The sequence below is a fragment of the Tupaia chinensis genome, unplaced genomic scaffold, assembly GCF_000334495.1.
Source record: "Tupaia chinensis unplaced genomic scaffold, TupChi_1.0 Scaffold000237_1, whole genome shotgun sequence".
Taxonomy (NCBI): Eukaryota; Metazoa; Chordata; class Mammalia; order Scandentia; family Tupaiidae; genus Tupaia; species Tupaia belangeri.
Window position 1 is genome coordinate 954,133 of NW_006159715.1, and position 18,354 is coordinate 972,486.

The following is an 18,354-nucleotide window of genomic DNA, read 5'->3' on the forward strand; positions in this document are numbered from 1 at the left end:
ATTCAGATATATAAAGCCAAGAGATATTAGATCACAAGCAGAGGAATAAAACAATGTGGTTAACATATAAATTTTATCAAATAATCCTAGAGTGGTCCCTAGGCATACCGTAAATGTTCTAAAAGTTTTGCTTCATTGCTAGCCATAAAAATAAGTACTAGCCTACAGAAAGGTATGAACTATAATTTTGCTAAGTTCCTAAGAATATCCAGTTTCTAAATATGTGTATGCCAAGCTGTAGGATTCTTAAAGGAACATTCTTGTGCTTACATAGCATTGTATTTGTTCTCAATATGTCAGCTGTCACCAGCTTAGAACTGGACTTTGCCAATATGAACTTAAACAATCCAATCACACATTTTTCCCTAAGAGAGGAAATGACCCTACACAAGAATAGGTATGTCCCATGCCATATATATCCTAAGCTTGAAATGGGGAACCTGAGCTTATTCGACATTTTCACATTCATGGGAAAAAATCAATAATTGTATGTCTGCCTTCCTTTATGAAAACAGAGATTAAGACTTTCAATTATCCTTCTATGTGCTAATGAAATACAGACAAAAAGGTAAGGTTTAGTTTAACTATCATTGAATAATTAGTAAATATGATATAATCTGCTTCCAAAGAACCACTGTAATGACTTGAAAGGAGTATGGGAAAAAATCAGGAGAGTTTATTCATTTCCAAGTTGAAAGTATTGACATGGATCCTTTTGTCTATCAGCACTGACAAAAAACTCTCAAGATTGTATCTTTAAGTGATATGATCTATGGGTCTTGTAAAGGCCCCATGCTGCAGGTAAGTGCAAGCACTTTGAATTTCAACCTCATATGCTTCCTTTATAGGTCTGTGGATATTGCCTCTGAGATCTAGTTATACTTCCCAGTATGTCAGCATTTGGTGTAAATTCACTCAGTAGTCAGCAGGTTGCAATTGTTGGGAGTTGGGTTCTGAGAACCCACATAGAGAAAGATGAAGCTTCCTGTTCAGAGGTCCATGTGAGCAATAACAAAGTCTTGTGGCTCCAACTCAGGTTATTGTCTTTGACCATCAGGCAGTGGACTGTGGAAACGGCAAGCAGACAGCAGTAACAAAGCAACAAAACAGCTCAAAGGTGGTTTGCTCTCAGTTCAGCTGAATGTGACCAGACAATGTGAAATGGAATAAATTCTTTTCCAGCTTGTCATATGTCATAATAAAACAGAGCAGGATTTATCAGACCACCATTTGTCTGTCTATCTATCTATGCAATGTAATAATGTCTGTGCAAGTGTAATATCTTAGAACACCATTTTTTTTTTCTTTTCAATTAGATCAAAAGTAAAATATTCTTTCTTTCTCCCTCTTTTCCTGATCTATGGAATAGCTTATTTAAAAAAAAAATCATTAAAGTCAGCATATATTTTATTTCTACTTTTTTTTATTTATAACTTTAAAGAAAACAGCATTAACAAGAACAAGCATATCTCTCATAAACTCTAATCCAGATTTCTTTACATATTTACCTCTGTATATAAACAAATATATTCTTTACAAAATTATAATAATGACAAGTAAAAGAAAAAAGGGGGGAAAACGGCAGTATCTGCTCTTATTGGTAGATAATATGGGCAATAAGGGTCTACATATGTCACAAGTTCTGTATATTAATGACATGTCAGAACCAGAGGAGCCTGTTACATTTTGTTTTCAACTATCACAAATGCTAAAGAGTAAAATGTGTTTTAAATGTTTAATGAAAACATAAGTCTCATTAAAATAAAGCCCTGCCCAACTGCTTCTCAAAGAAATTTCTCTGAGCATGTAATTTAACCTCTCTTAGCCTCACTTTCTTTACCTGCAAAATGGAAATGACACTATTTTCTACTTAGAGGATTATTTATTTACTACATAATTAACATGTACATTCTGGTGGAAACATGCTAAGGAAAGAGTATCAGTGCAATATCTAAGAATAACTAGAATGTAAGAGAGCTAATGTGTTATTGTAATTTAAAAATGGTGTTGATATCGGGGGACCAGCAGTTAGCATAATGGCTATGTCTCTGGACTCCCACATAGTTGAACACGGTTCAAGTCCTGGACCTGGTGGCTTAAACTCACGCCAGGCGTGTGTGTGTGCGTGCCCAAGATCCCAAGAGGAGAATGGAGGAGAAGAGATTGTGGCTTGGCCATTTCCCCTTGGAGGTGATTTCTGGCCTTCTATCTGTCTCTGTCTGTCTGGTGAGCGCACGTGCCCTATAGCAAAAACCTCTTCAAAAAAAAAAGGTAAAAAAAAACCCTGCATGAGTTTCAAGTCACCATATCTGAGACTCAAACCAGGGTCAACAATGTGGAAGTCCAGGATGTAACCATTAAGCCATCTGCTGGTCCCAGCATATAGAATAATTATACTTAAACAAATGAGCTAAACTCTTTCCTCTTCCAGATTTTGGTATGGATGCCTTCTTTTTTTTTTTTTATTTTTCCATTAAAGACATCTAATCTCAGAAAAGTCTTCTGCAACTTTCTCAGCCAAGAATAATAATCTCTCTCCCCTTGTTAGCATGGAATGCCATGAGAGTACTGACTCATCTGTTGGGTTCCCTTTATATAATCTCAATGCTTAAAGTACTTAATGGCTCACAAGAAGAAATTGTTGAACAAATCAAAGGCTTAATGAACAGTTATGTTAGGTTGAAAGAAATCTCATTTTAAATCTTAGTTTTGCAATTTACTACTGTGGGACTTTGACTAAATCACTTGAGCACCCTGAACCTTGTGATCTCCCTTTATTTAATGGGAAGATTCCCTCACGGTATTGTTTCTGTGCAATAATAAGATAATAGAAGTGAAATTACTTGGTGTATTATAATAAACAAATTCAAATCTAAGAAATTACTATTGGTATTTTTGGGAAAAAATATAAACATATTTACTATTAAGGAAGTTTCTGAAGTAATTTGAACCCATCAAGAAACTAAATACTGGGACCAGCAGTTAGCGTAACGGCTATGTTGCTGGACTCCCACGTAGTTGACCGCAGTTCGCGTCCCAGACCCGGTGGCTTAAAACTCATGCCAGGCGTGTGTGCGTGCGTGCCCAAGATCCCGAGAGGAGAATGGAGAAGAGATTGCGGTGTGACCATCCCCCCGGGAGTGATTTCTCGCTTTCTGTCTCTATGTCTCTGTCTGTCTGGCGAGCACACGTGCCCTGTAGCGAAAAACCTCTCCAAAAAAAAAGAAAAGAAACTAAATACTCTAATCACAAAGTATGTAAGAAAAGCTAATTTACATGAATTCTGCCAATCAAATTTGTCTGATTTACAACAAAGCTGAACATTTCTACTAATAAAATAATTGTAAATAAGGGCAAGCTGGTGGAGCATTAGTTAAGAGAGCTGGATCCCACATGGTCAGACCCACAGAATTGAAAAACAACCCAGGAACATGTGTGTGCATGGAAATACTAAGAGCAGAATGGAGAAGATGGTATTATGGTATGTGCTATCTCTTTGAGGAGTGCTGTCTCACTTTCCTTCTCTTTCTCTATCCTTGTCTCTTGCTGATGAGTACATGTGCCCCTATGGAAATATATATATATATATAAGACTTTTCCATAATATGTATATATATATTTCCATAATACATATATATATATTAGACTTTTCCATAGGGGAGCATGTGCTAACCAATGAGTGACTAGAGACAGAGAGAAAGAGAGAGAAAATTAGAAATCACCTCTCTCCCATGGGATGGCCATGAAATAGTCTCTACTCTTACATTCTCCTCTTGGAATTTTAGGCATGTAATGCTCATACACCCAGCATGTTTAAAAACAATGGGTCCCAGGCTTGAACAGTGCGGTTGGCCATGTCAGATTGAGTAGTTAAGGTACTGAAAGCCATCTGCTGGCACAAATAAATATAAATTTAAAATATCAAACCTGTTTTTCGAATTGAAACCTGCAGACAATGACATATCATTACTATTGGTCATTTTTTTCTTAGTTTTTCAGACTAGGATTTTGAGGAAATTCATTTTCCAAGTGTTATTCATGCTCATCTATATAGATCCCTAATAATTCATTCAATAAATATGTTGCTTCCCCATGCATTTCTATTAGCAGATCAAAACATTTTTACTCAGCATTTTTTTTTAAATATAACTTCTTTTTATACTGGAAAACATAAGAGGCATGTAATCAAATTGAAGAGATTATAGATGATAAACACATGCAATATGGTTTTTTAAACATGTTAGTCAATCTGTTTAAGCATAATACATTTTGAAGCTATAGAAAGTAGGATTTATATCTAAATCTTAAATATATTCTCTAAAAATCCAATTTTATTAAATAAAAGCACAAGGATATTAATCCTAAGACAAAATGCCACTTTGGTATATTGAAATGCACATTATACATGCATCAGATTCTGATATCTATGCATGAAATAAACACAGTCTGCCTCTAGAGCTACCAATAATTGTTAATTCCAGCAAAAGCCAACTTGCTTACTCAAGTGAGTGCATTTGGGGGCTTTAATTTTCCATATTTGAGCTTAAAGCTTTAGTATATGTGAATTTAACTGCTCAGTCAATATTTTTATTTCCATGCAGTTAAAAAAATCTAACAGAAGTATTGCCTAACAACCACAAATCAATAGCAAAGAAGAGACTGTGCCAACCACTCCTTGTTCTGTGGTGAGCTTGATGCTGCGTCTTCTAATACCTAGCGCCAGAGACTGGGATGCAGAGTAGAAAGCTTTCTGACTGCAGTAATCTGAGACACTGATCTTATAGTATGATCCTTTTCTTTCTAAGACAGTCCAGGAATTTCTATACCTACTTAAGGGAACCATCCAATATTATTTCAGTATTAAGCAAGCGCCTACTGTGAACATGACTATGTTAGACAGGGAGAAAGTTTCAAATCTGAGTAAAATACTCTCTGAATTAGGTGGTTGATGATAAAAATAGGTGTGAAATCTATATTCTGTCAAACAAAATGTACATGCGACACATTGCTAAGCAAGAAAAGAATGCACTAGTAATAAGATGTATTTTAAATAGAATCGGAGGTCATATATACTAAAACACCACCTTCTCTTATAATCATCCTCTTCTTTATTTTATTCTTCCTTAGAATGCCAGTTCTACTCTTAAGAGCAATAGTCAAATTAGGTCTTTACAGGCTTTAATTTGTTTTATTTTTATACTATTCTAGAAGAGTAAATAATAGTAATATCACTTATCAATAATTGAATTCTCAGTTAGGATTATTACCAAAGATGTTTTAAATCACATTGCTGGTGTTGGGGTCAGGATTCAAACACAGAACTCTCTGATTGCAAAACATGATCTTCCATATACCTGGTTATAATGTTATTCATACTTTAAAGAAAGGGTGTTTACTGTTTTGCAGGATTAGGAGATGGACATTTGACCCTGAAGAATGATATTTTAATTACATATATGTAATACTTTAATTATGTATATATATATATTGCATGGTTCACCTGAGAAGAGTAATAGATAATTAAACTGAAAAGAAGACTTGTGTTCTGGTCATTTATTATTATTTTTAAATTTAACTTCATTTATTTATTTTAATTTGACCAGAGAGAGCGAGAGAAAGAAAGCAAGAACGAGAGCATGAGTGTGAGAGAGTGAGAGAAAGCAAGAAAGCAAGCTGCTAGGTCTGAGACTCAAACCGTGGTCAGTCATGTGGGAGTCCAATACCCTTAATCACCATACTACCTGCTAGCCCCCTAAGGTTCTGGTCATTTATATAACATCATTATAAGGAATTTGAACTTCACTTTTTAAAAGCTGTGGAATCAGTCTATTTCTTCATCAGGTTACATCATTACATGAAATGCAATACAGTAAGAATATTTCAATGTATGGCATTTAAGGGGGATCAAATAAATATCTGATCAATGCTGGTAATGGAGAAAAGAATCTATCAGATATCTTTATGAACACAGGAAGCACATTTATAGTCTATGACAGCAGAAAAAAACCTTAGACCCATTAAGTTGGGTGAAATGGAAACTTGGTGCAAACCTGATTAAGCCACTAACAGACTTGAAGACATTTTATTTTCTTTTTAATTTCCACAAATCATTAGGTTCCCAATTAAACAATGGGGAGGTTAATAATCTCTAAAGTCTCTTGGCTTTAAAATTATATGACTTGGAACTAATCAAAGAAAGAAACACATACTACTTTAAAAACAAAACAATGTTGGGCATAAACATACCACATCTTTATTGTATATGGAAGATTCTTATTCCAAAGCGCAAACATTTCTACCAGAGATGCCTAGGACTACTAATGTAGATTCCAAGTACAGAAAATTTTGGAAAAATAATTAACTTAGGTTGGGGCATATTGAGTAGTAAATAAAGGCAGCTTCATTTTAAAAAATACTCTATGGACAGTCACAGGCAAATAATACAACTGGGAAGATGGTCTAAGGAAACTCTAAGGTTAGAGTGATAAAATTTAGAGAAACACTTAGAGTGAAGGAATTAGCACTATAGATAGAAGCCTTAAAGAATATATAATATATATCCATATGTGTGTGTGTATGTATATATATATATATATAACATATATATATATATATATGTAACGTTTTTGTCATAGGGCATGTATATTCATTGAAGAGTGACAGAGAGAGAAAGAGAAAGAGCAAAAGTGAAAATTCATCCCCCAGGGGTGATGGTTACACCACAAACCTTTCTCCTCTATTCTCTCAGGATTTGAGGTACATATGCACATGTCCCAGGCATGATTTTCAAGCACCTGGTCTGGGACTCAAAGTGGTCAACTATGTGAAAGTCCAACACCCTAACCAACATGTCACCTACTGGCCCCAAGAACATATATCGTTTTCAAGCAAAAGCAAACAAACAAAAAATTATCAGAAGGTTATTAAAAGATTGTGAAAAATAAAGGAACTATAGTGAAGCTGGAAGAAAATGGGCAGCTTAGTAACAGCATATTTGAGCTGTGCACCTTCACAGAAACTGAGAAAAAAAAAGTGTCAAATATAACCTTTGCTCGTGTCATGCACAATAGAGAGATAATTTAAAACAATGTCAATAATCCTTCTACTCCACAAGATACTATAGAACAAAGGTTATATTTCTTAAAAAGAAGGCACCTGATGTTTTAAAACATGGGTCATTATTGACTTTCGCTAGTTTCACATGGTGGTTGCACTTAAAGTCAAAGAGTAATGAGTTAAAGAGTTTTAGGAAAAATACTGAACATAGTGTGAGTATTTTAACATTTCAGAGACATAAAAAAGAAGAAAATCTGTAAGCTCTTTTTTAATGTGCAAGCCAGATCAAAGAAAGACTTTTAAAAACTACTGTGAACTACTTATATATTCCATGGTGCACAGTAAGAGTATGTTAGGTTGAACTAAATAATATCTAATTGGGAAAAATATGCAAAGAAACAATTATTTTTTTAAAGATTGGAAATATAAAAGAAGTCAAAATAATGTAGAAAGCCAACAGAAAGAATGGAGAGGATATTAAGAACAAAATTACAGAAAATAACTTAGGAAATTATAACACTGACAAAGGAGAAAAAAATGATAGGTGAATATACTAAAAAAAAAAAAAATTGAAGCAAGATGATGTGGGTAAAGAGGTGAATTGAGGTCAAGGCATGTCTTCCTGGTAGAAGTGCCTTCTTTTTCATGTACTAGACAAAACTGGGTGGTGAGCATGAACATATTAAGTGTATAGACAGTAAAGGTTTAAAAGTTCCTGGGCCAGTGCCAAAGCCTAGTGGTAAGGGAGCTGGATCCCACATGGCCATCACAGTTGAAGTCTCAACCCCTGCAGCTTGAAAAACACTCTGGCACATGTGCATGCGTGTCCTAAATACCTACAGGATGGAAAAACAGAGGAGATGGGGTTGTAGCATAATCAGGACCCACTGAGAGATTCTTGCTCCTTCTCTCTGTATATGTCTCTCTCTGCTGAGTGCATGCACTGTCTGATAATAAAAGAGAAGTTCTGTGAGTATGATCGCATTTAGACACATCACAAAAAACTGAGCCAAGACTGGCTAGTCTGAAATTCTAATGCAATGCCACAGAAAGGGTCTATTATCTTGTCTCTCTCCGGTTAGGCTTGTCAGCCTAGGGGAAGAAGTCAAAAGGAATGACACATGGTAGACATGTAATCGACATTAAGTTTCTCTCCTTTTGCTTCTGCCAGTTCAATGTGCATTCAAAGCATAGGGTGCTGAAGTAAATCATAGGAAAAATGTGTACTTGGAACAGATCATCCGTGTTGTGTAATTGGCTAAGGTGAGGACAGAGATGAGGTTTTAACTTTAAGGAGAGTGGGTTTTTAAAATTATAGATACTGGGGCCAGCAGGTGGTGTAATGGTTAAGAGGCTGGACTCCTACGTGACCGACTGTGGTTTGAGTCCTGGGCCTGGAGTTTGAAACACACCTGCACATATGCCTGTGTTCCCCAAATCCCAAGAGAATGAAGGAGAAGGGATTGCAGACTGGCCATCACCCTGAGGAGTCTCTTTCTGTCTGTCCAGTGAATGCATTGTCCTATAGAAAAAATCTCTCAAAAAATTATGGATATTTTGAACATTAGGCACTATCTCTATTAATTATTATAGTAGAAAGAGTAAAGAAGTGGGATGATAAATCACAGAGAAGGGAGGTCCATGACATCCTTGGGGATGAGGTCTATAGGTCCTGTCAGTGTTTGAGCCATAGCACTGCTTGGCAATACCACAGGGAACGGGGGAGGTATCCTAGAGGAATAGGGAAGGGTGACCAGAGCAATAGACCCCAGGGAACATAGACTCTCATAAGTACAAAGACTATATCCAGACTTGACATTCACAAGGCCACAGAGCTATCTGACTTCGAGAAGCGTGTGAGTTCATATCCTGAATTTCTCAACAGTTGATTAGAGAATTGAAATGTGGACATCCTGCCTCCATTTTCAAAGTGCCATATAAATAAATACAAACATACACTTCTGTCTGGAAAAAAAAAAATCAAACAAATTTCTTTGAAGTCCTACCTTGTACTGAATATTCCCTTAAAAGAATATTTTTCATGTCTCCCCTGGAGGTTACATGTAAGTTAAAGTTTGATTAATACATGATTATATCATTGAGAAACACAAAATGATTGAAGTTCATTAGCTTGTTAATCCTTAGAAGACTACTATATAATACAGAGGGGATAGATATTATTATTTTACCTCAGGGAAAACTGAGGCATTGAGTAGATAGCTCCCTATCTAAAGCCAATTTAAAAGAAAAAAAAAAAAGAAAAAGCTGAAGGCTATAAATTGTACATGGTTTTATAATGTACCTGACCTAACTCAGGAAAAAAAAATAAAATCAAAAGAGGCAGATTCATGCTTTCCAGGCATGCCCCAGGAATGGAGGATTCTCTTTTTATGTTAATCCACTCTCTTTGAGTCAAAAGCTGACAGTGCACAGACAACAAAGGGCCTGCTAAGTCGGCTGTCCAAAAATACTCACCACAATTTGTCAGGCTTCACATTACACATGGCTTTTTACACATCGCTGGCCTCTAAACATAAAAGATCCTGTTGGTTTCCCTAATTAAATACAGCAAGATCAAAGGTTCACCAATGTCTATCTGACTGTCTCACCGTATTCCAGAACTGAAAGTAAATGAGAAACCTAGGAAAAATGTCTCAGAAGTTCCACAGATGGGACTCTCTTTTTGGTTTCTTTGCCTTTAATAATAATAACAATAAAATCAGGGTAGGCTATGAACATAGGCCATATTCCATTTATTTGTATTCTTCCTTAATCGGGTTATCGTTTTGACATCAGCGTTGGAGGAAACTGAAGTGCATAATACAAAGATACAGCTATCTCATTTGTGTAGAAACAGAAATGATGGCATCATGCAAAGTTCAACACATGCTGCTATGAAGATTTTTCTAGATAGAGAAAGACTCTGGAACAATGCATTTTCATAAGTCAGTAATATATTGTAGAGGAAGATACATTAAAATAAAATATAGCTGGCCTTGGGTGACTTATCTCTTACTTATGACTTATGAATTCATCTATAGATTATTCACAATAGAGTTATTGTTTACAGGAAATTCCAGTGTCAAAGGGATGATCTAATTCTGATTCCTTTGGGCTGAGTCAGTATTGATTATTCTCATTAAAGGAACAATAAGTAATGGATTTGGGAAAGATCTCTTTTAGAAGCATTATGTTTTGGCAGGGAAAAGAACTTGAAAAAATTGTTAAAGCTTCAAGGAAGATATGTCTGGATGTGCTCACTACTTCTATTTCTCTCCAAATGAATGCATTTAATTATTCCAAGAGTTATAAAAATAAAAAGCTTTGAAAATTAAAAAGTGCCTTTCTCTTGTAGGTATTTTATATCTTAGAAGGTATCTTGTTTCTAATATGATCCTAAATATATTTAGAAGACCTGCTTGTGGGTTTTTCTACACAAACAGAAAGGAAGTTAACCAAAATTTTAAATAACAAATAATTATCAATGAAAAGTTACCATGGAAAAAATGCAAATGTCTGTATATTTTACTTAGCAAAAAAATTGCTTTCTTCAATACGCTCTTTATTAAAATGTAATAAAACTCTTTCCTATAAACCAGATGGTAGATGACATGATAAATTAAAGCCCCACACAAGCACAAATAGGGAAAAATAACTTGCTACTGATATAAATGACATTTACAATATCACATATGTTTTTTCTAATGAATATAAGATCATTATGATATTGTGAAAGACTTTTATTCCAGAAATGAAACAATTAGAGGGAAAAAATGAGGCAGCAATTTGCATTTCTATAGAAATAGAAAATGTTCTCTATGACTTATTTTTGAATTTGGAAAAAAATATTTAACTAGTAATGAAAAATTGACACAACTAGAAATTATTACTTTTCAATTAGGATGTTCTCTTATTCTTTTTTATTCCTGTTTACCCAACATGAAATAATAAAGTAAATTTTTGCTTAATATATTAAATGCCTGCCTAAGTACCTTGACTCTGGCCAAATATGCTTCAAATTATTACATGAATACATATAAATGTTTATGATTATGACTTTACTTATGATATATGGAGTAAGTGCTTATGAGAACCTATGATATCCTGGGTTAACACAGACTTAATTTGAAATATTTCTCCACCATATACCAGCTGTGTGACTCTAGGCATGCATCTGAACTACTTCAATCTTTAGATTTTTTTTCCTAAGATCGGGGATTTTATTAGTAAAATAGTTGGGAATTTTAAATAGGATGATTACACAACACTTAATACCATATCTAGCCCTTATTAAGCCCTTAATAAAGCATCAGTCATTATTACTATAGTTCACAGGTTATAACAAACACAGACAAAAATGTAAATTAAATACCTCAATAGTAAATGAAGGTCATTTGCTCTCTCAATTTTAATTCTCATTTCTTCAGCCTGAATGTAACTCGTTCTGGCAGATTCCCTTCAACAGTTGGTATTTGTGCCTGGTTGTGAAAACATTAATGACTCTGAATACTAAACAGATCTCAGCTAATTCCATAAACAAAATATATAAAAATTTTAAGAATTGTTTCTTTTCAGAAATGCCCAATAAACTGTTTATTGCTTTACAAATATTGAACCTGGGAAAATAATACTGCATCTGTTAAAAGCTTATGAGGAGTAGCTGATGGCCCATTAAATATAAAAGTGTGGAAGAAACAAATAAGAAAATTGTGAGACCTTATGAAATCTGGTCATGCAGGTCCTGTACCTAGTGGTTAAAGGAGCCAGATCCCACATGACTAACTGCAGTTTAAGTCCTGGCCCCAGCAGAATGAGGGACATGCCAAGCACCATGCTCCAAATCCCAGCAGCAGGCTGAGACGTGCATGAGAAATGAGCTGAGGTTGATAATGCCTTATTGGGTGTGACTTTCTCTCTCTCTCAGTTTTTCTCTCTGTGGTGAGTAAATACACCCTCTGACAATTAAAAGGAGAGAAAGAAAAAAATATATGATTATCAAGTACATTCGTGACAAACTGAAAATTTTCTTCTTTTTTTTTTTTTTTTTTTTTTGAGAGATTTTGCTATAGAGCACTCACCGAGGAGACAGAGAGATAGGAAGTGAGAAATCACCTCCCAAGGAGGACGGCAACCCTGCAATCCCTTCTCCTCCATTCTCCTCTTGGGATTTAGAGCACACACACACACACACACACACACACACACACACACACTGCATGTGTTTGAAGCCACTAGTTCCAGGCCTTGAACTGTGGTGGACTACATGGGAGTCCAGTGATACAACCCTTATGCCATCTGCTGGTTCCTTGAGTGAGTTTTCTAAAAAGAAAACAATAACCAGGAAAAAAGGATACTCTTGGATAGAGTATAGATCTGTCATAGTAAAACTAAATAGAGAGCCATGGAAATAAAATATTTAAATTGAAAGCCCATACTTAATCACTCGTTTCTCAGTGCTAGTGCTTTTATCATTCAGGCATACAAACAATGCTTAACATTGATAGTAATATGCCTCAGTGATAAAATGGAAGTTGAATTTTGGCCCAATTCAACAAGTAATCATTGATGTAAATTAATAAGAGAAGAGCTCTTAACCTGAGCTAAGCGATAATGAAAATTTGAACTCAATGCTTTCGCAAATGATTGTAGTTACATTTTAATTAGTCATCATGAAGAAGATGTGAGGATGTAGTCTGGAAACTAATCTTATATTCTGTATTAAGTAGCCAATTTTTTTTCTTATTGAATACTATGTTTCATATATTGAAGGCATCTAAATCAGCTGATTTATACATTTTTATGGATGATCTTTCAGTTAAGTTCCCAGCAGGAAACAGATGGTCCTCAATGTGATTAACTGAAAAAAAAAAAATCATAAAGGAAGTGAACACAGAGGTGAGGTTGAAGGTAAGGACAGTGAAAAGACATGGAGAAACAGCCAAGAAATAGCAAGAACAGGGAGCAAGAGGCATGCTGAGCTGATAGAGCAAGGAGAGAGGGCAGTGTTTCTGAGAGCCCAGCCGGAGGTAGCTCTGTGGAAAAAGAGGTCACATAGGCTTGACATGGAAGAAGGGAGCTACTGCAAGGACAGGGGAGTAGGAAGCAGAAACCCAGACCATACAATCCTCGATCCTCACAGCTGTCATCTCCTTAAAGTGTTTCTATTGGCTTAAGCCAGAGGACAAGGAAGTTGACCCAATGCAATCTCTAAAGTTAAAACTCCCTGAGCACAGAATGAGACAGAGAAGCGCTGAGAATGAATAAAAAGGTTGGGCTAGGAGAGGAAATAAACAGAAAATAAAAGCACAGATGAATTAAACGGGATTGAATTGCAAGCTTAACTTTTAAAGTGCCTGGTAGTGATACTATAAAAGAGATGATAAAACTTTTCTTTATGGAAACTGTTTCACTATACGCATGAAATTGTTTCATCCACCACATTTCAGCTTTAAGTATTTTTTAATTCATACAAATGCAGGCAATAAAGTGCAATTACAGCTCAATTAAAGTTCCAGTGCAATTAAAGTACATTGAAAATAAATGGTACAAAGCAAATCTTTGGTGTTGTTTTTGTTTGCATTTATTGAAATTTTGGCTCTTTAAAATGCCGGTCTATTATTAGAGCTACCGGGAAATATATAGATTTTCTATGTAGTTCACCCAATAAATAACTTAAATGTAATTTATTGGAATACTGTATTTAAATCGTATATAAAAATCTGGAATTTGAAATGCCAGAAAGTAAAAATAAACATTTGTACATTCCAGTTTAAGAATATATGTGTTGAAATTTTGATAGTGTTTTAATGGGAAAAATTGGGAGAGCTGAAAAGCCTTCAAAATGTTCAAAGATATCTTGGACATCAAAATCAGCAAATGAATGTAAAAATACTAACACTGAATAAAACATCTACTTTCATTTCCAACCAAAACAGTGAACGCTACATGTCTACTTATCTTCCCACTTATAATGGATTGGAAATTTATGGGTGGCTAGAATCTGGGCAGCCTACTAAAAATACATAAATATTAATTTTTTAAATTCCTATTATATGAATGAACTCAAGGTCTCAGGGTAAATGATGTTACTAGCACAAAGAAGTCTATGTTATTGGTTCCCATTTCTCATTTCTACAAGTTAAACAAGGAGGTAAGCCTTCAGGATATAAATATTCTACATGCGCCCACCTACCCACAGTCATATCCATATACCTCACACGGACGCACTTACTGGTATGAGTTTGAAAAAAAATCCTTAAATTAAATGATGAATAATCAGGAAATAGCTAAAAAGAAAGTGGCATTTGCATTGAAACCTGACAGATATGTAATAATGAGCTAAGAAGAGGAGGAGAAGGATTCTCAAAAAAAAAGAAAATAAGATTAAAAATAAAATTAGTTTGGTAACTAAATATACACATATACATACAGATTATTTAAAAGTCACTGAGCAAATGTTATCTTCACAGAAAAGAACGTTTTAAGAAAACTAGTGGATAGTATGTGCAGATAATTTTGCAGAAGAAGGACGTCCAGTTGTCAGTAACCTTACAATAGCTATTATCCCAAAGACATAATTGGGAGTTCCTCCCACAAGCAATAGGGAATCATTGGAGGTACTCCTGCAGAGGAATGGTCTGAAAAAAAGAGTTTTAAGATGAATTGAACTAGTTTTAGAAAAGAAGCAGGAAATAAGACCTTCCCAAAGGGATTTGAGAGATTGAGATTATAAGAAGTATTGTTAATGATAAAAAAAAAAATGAACAAGAAAGACGATATCAGCAGTATTTAGAGAAAAAGTAAGGCAAGCTTGCTTTGTGTTTAGACTAAGAGCGCCACTGGAGGAGAAGGAGTTACAACTGTGTTAGAGATGATGCCAAAATCTCAAGCAACGATGATGAGGATAATGCCCCTAGTGGGCAAACAAAGATGGACAACTGGCCCTAGAGAGTGGTTATGCCCTCAGGCTAAACTCAGCTCAGCCAGCATTTCCTCAAAGCAGCTTTGCAGAGGAAACTCCTGTTTCTGTGCTCATTCGAAAATCTTCAGATTGTACGGAACCCCAAGGAAATTGTGGTGCTGGTGGTGGTCTTTAAAATGTCTTTATTTAAAATTTTGTTTTATTTTTAATGGATAAATAAAACCTGTGTATAATTAAAAAGTGTATGTGATGTTCCAATACATGCATGTACACATTACGGAATGATCAAATAAGGTCAGTTAGCCATCATCATTGCCTCAAACATATATTATTTATTTGTGTTAAAAACATTTACAATTCTCTCTTCTTAGATATCTTGAAATAATGCTATAATAATCAAAACAACATAGTATGGCATAAACACGAACAAATTAGAATAGGATAGAGAGCCCAGAATTAAAACTACACTTCTATAGTCAGTTGATTTCTGACAAAAGTGTCAAAAGCACACAATGGGGAAAGGACAGTCTTTTTAACAAATAGTGTTGGGAAAACCGACTATTCACATAGAGAAGAATGACGGTTGTCCCTCACTTCACCCTTAAAGAAGAATCAACTCAAAATAGATTGTAAGACCTGGAGAAACTTTTTAAAAATATTTTAGTTTATTTTTTTCCTGAAGATATTTTTATTCTTCCTGTGTTCAGTCAGTACCAACCTGATGCTTTATGGTAATCTTGAAGAAATTTTAGCCTCAGATTAAGAAAATATTTTATTTTTTAATTGAATTACCAAAAAGCAAGTGCACTCACCAGGGAGAGACAAAAAGAGAGGTAGAGAAGAGAGAAACCACTCCCTAGTGGGGTGTGGTGATGCCACAATCCCTTCTACTCCACTTTTCTGTCAGGAATTGGGCCACATGTAATTTTCAAGCAACTTGGGCCAGTATTCTAACTGTTGTCGGCCATGTGGGATCCAGTTCTCTTAACCACTAGGCCACAGGGCTGGTCCAAGAAGGGTATGGTAGGATTCTATTCAAGCTTACATCCCATTAAGCATATGTTGACTGGGACCAGCAGTTAGCATTAAGGGCTATGTCGCTGGACTCCCACATAGTGGACCGCGGTTCAAGTCCTGGACCCGGCGGCTTAAACTCACGTCGGGCACGTGTGCATGCATGCCCATTCTCTGAGAGGAGAATGGAGGAGAAGGGATTGCAGCGTGGCCATCCCCCCGGGGGGTGATTTCTCGCTTTCTGTCTCTCTGTCTCTCTCTGTCTGTCTGGTGAGCGCACACGCGCTATAGCGAAAACCTCTACAGAAAAAACATATGTTGACCATCCTGTGACATTGAAAAAGTGATAGGGGTAATAGAAGAAGATGAGAGAGATGGCCATCTCACCTTGGTCACTGATATTTACAATCTAAATCTGAGTTGAAGATTCAAATTTTCCCTTTTGATTTTTCTAGAACCTTTTTCAAGATTTTACATTCTGGGAAGAAATATTTGTATCACATTAAATTGAGTTGTAGTCAAATACTAAGCCTAATATGAAAACTGTCTACATTGGTATTGATTATGAGAGCCACAAAAGATAAAATATATTCACATTTTACTTTTCTATATCGCTTCAGAGGAAAAATATTTCTAAAACATCGTAAAATAACATGTACAACACAGTGAGAAGAGTCAAGGACATCAATCCAGTAAGAAAAGTCACTGTGGTATAGTTCAGATGCTGAATCAGGAACTTTTTTTATCTTGTAACTGTTCTTACGGTGCTAATATATTTTGTTGTTGTTATAAACCCAGGGAAAGCATCCTGTACCTTTGTATCCTCACTTCTCCTCACAGGCTTGTTTTAAGGATAAAATGGGAAGAAAAAAGCATATAAACTGCTGAGAAGAATGAAAACTGTACAGTCATGAAACTCTTTAAAGAGAGCATATAGATAGCTCTTCTAGTCACTAGATTCTTGTTAAACTTTTAATAAATTTCACTTAGTATTGATTAGGGAAATCCGTGTTCAGGCTTGATAGTTCAAAAGACGGTATTTATTATGGGGAACAGATTACTAAAATCCTGGAGAAACTGAAAGCCAAAATAGACACTGAAGAAAATGAAAAAAATGATCAGGAAGATCTTACTTAATATAGCCATCACTGTAGGAAGAGAGGTTCAAGAAGAGGAGATGGCGTTATTGAGTCCAGAACCTAGGACTGCAGGTGGTTGTTTGGCTAGGAAAAAAGGTTAGGAAGTAAGGGTTAAAGAGAAAGGGGATGAATACTGGTTGGAAGATAGAACCCTAAGAATATGCAGCCATTGCTAAAGGTACAGACTGAAGCAGAAGAGTCAGGAAGAAAAGCCCTGATTTCCTTATTGTTCCTGCCAGTACCTCTGACTGAGGAAGACTACACAGAAACTCGTTGACAAGAAAAACCTGGTAAAGTAGACTACAGCGATCAATTTACTACAAAACAAGGCAAACAGGGAGGGTTGAGGAACAGACCTGGGGATAAACTATGAGCATATAGATAGAAATTAAGATAAAATGCAAGGAGATATTGTCATCTCATCTAGTTAATAAACAGCAAATTAAAGTTCATAAAATTATCCTAAACTATCTTGTGTAGGTAGATTAAGAGCATGAACATAACCAGGAATTGTCAATATAACTTACATATATAATTATAAGTCTTCTTTTTAATGCAGGCCGTAATTCACTCTTATCTATAAAATCAAACCAATAGATAATCCGTATAACTGCATGGTTAAATGATGATTTAAAATTTAATTATAATTATGTCAAGATAATCATGTTACATTCACTGGCCATTATGCTGACTATAAGATTGTGACCAAAATACTCACAAAGCCCCCCACAGTGTCCATGATTTAACATGTGCATGCTGCCATAACCTCTCTTACACTAACCTCCACTCATATTCAAAGTGTCAGCCTCATCACGTTATTTACAATTTCCAACAAGTTCCATGTATTTTTCAACTGTGTTTTCCCTCCTTAATATCTGAACCTATTCTCACAGGTTCACTTTGGAATAGCCTTTACAACCTCGTCCTACATACTTAGCACATATTAATATTGCATTATTTCATTAATCTATCAGCTTCCTTATGATGTCTCTTTGAATCTACTATGCCTAGTAATTGATTGCATTTTGTTGTTCCACTGCTGGTCAGGGGGATACCTCTGCAGATATTAAGTTGGATTCCCACCCACCCCCACCTGCCCCACCTTAGAGAGACAGTTACTGAACAAAATCTTTAAAGATAATCCCTTTAAAAGATCAATAATCACTTTAGAGTTTACTTCCTTCAGAAGAGAAATGTAGGATCACAGATTCAAAGATTATGTTC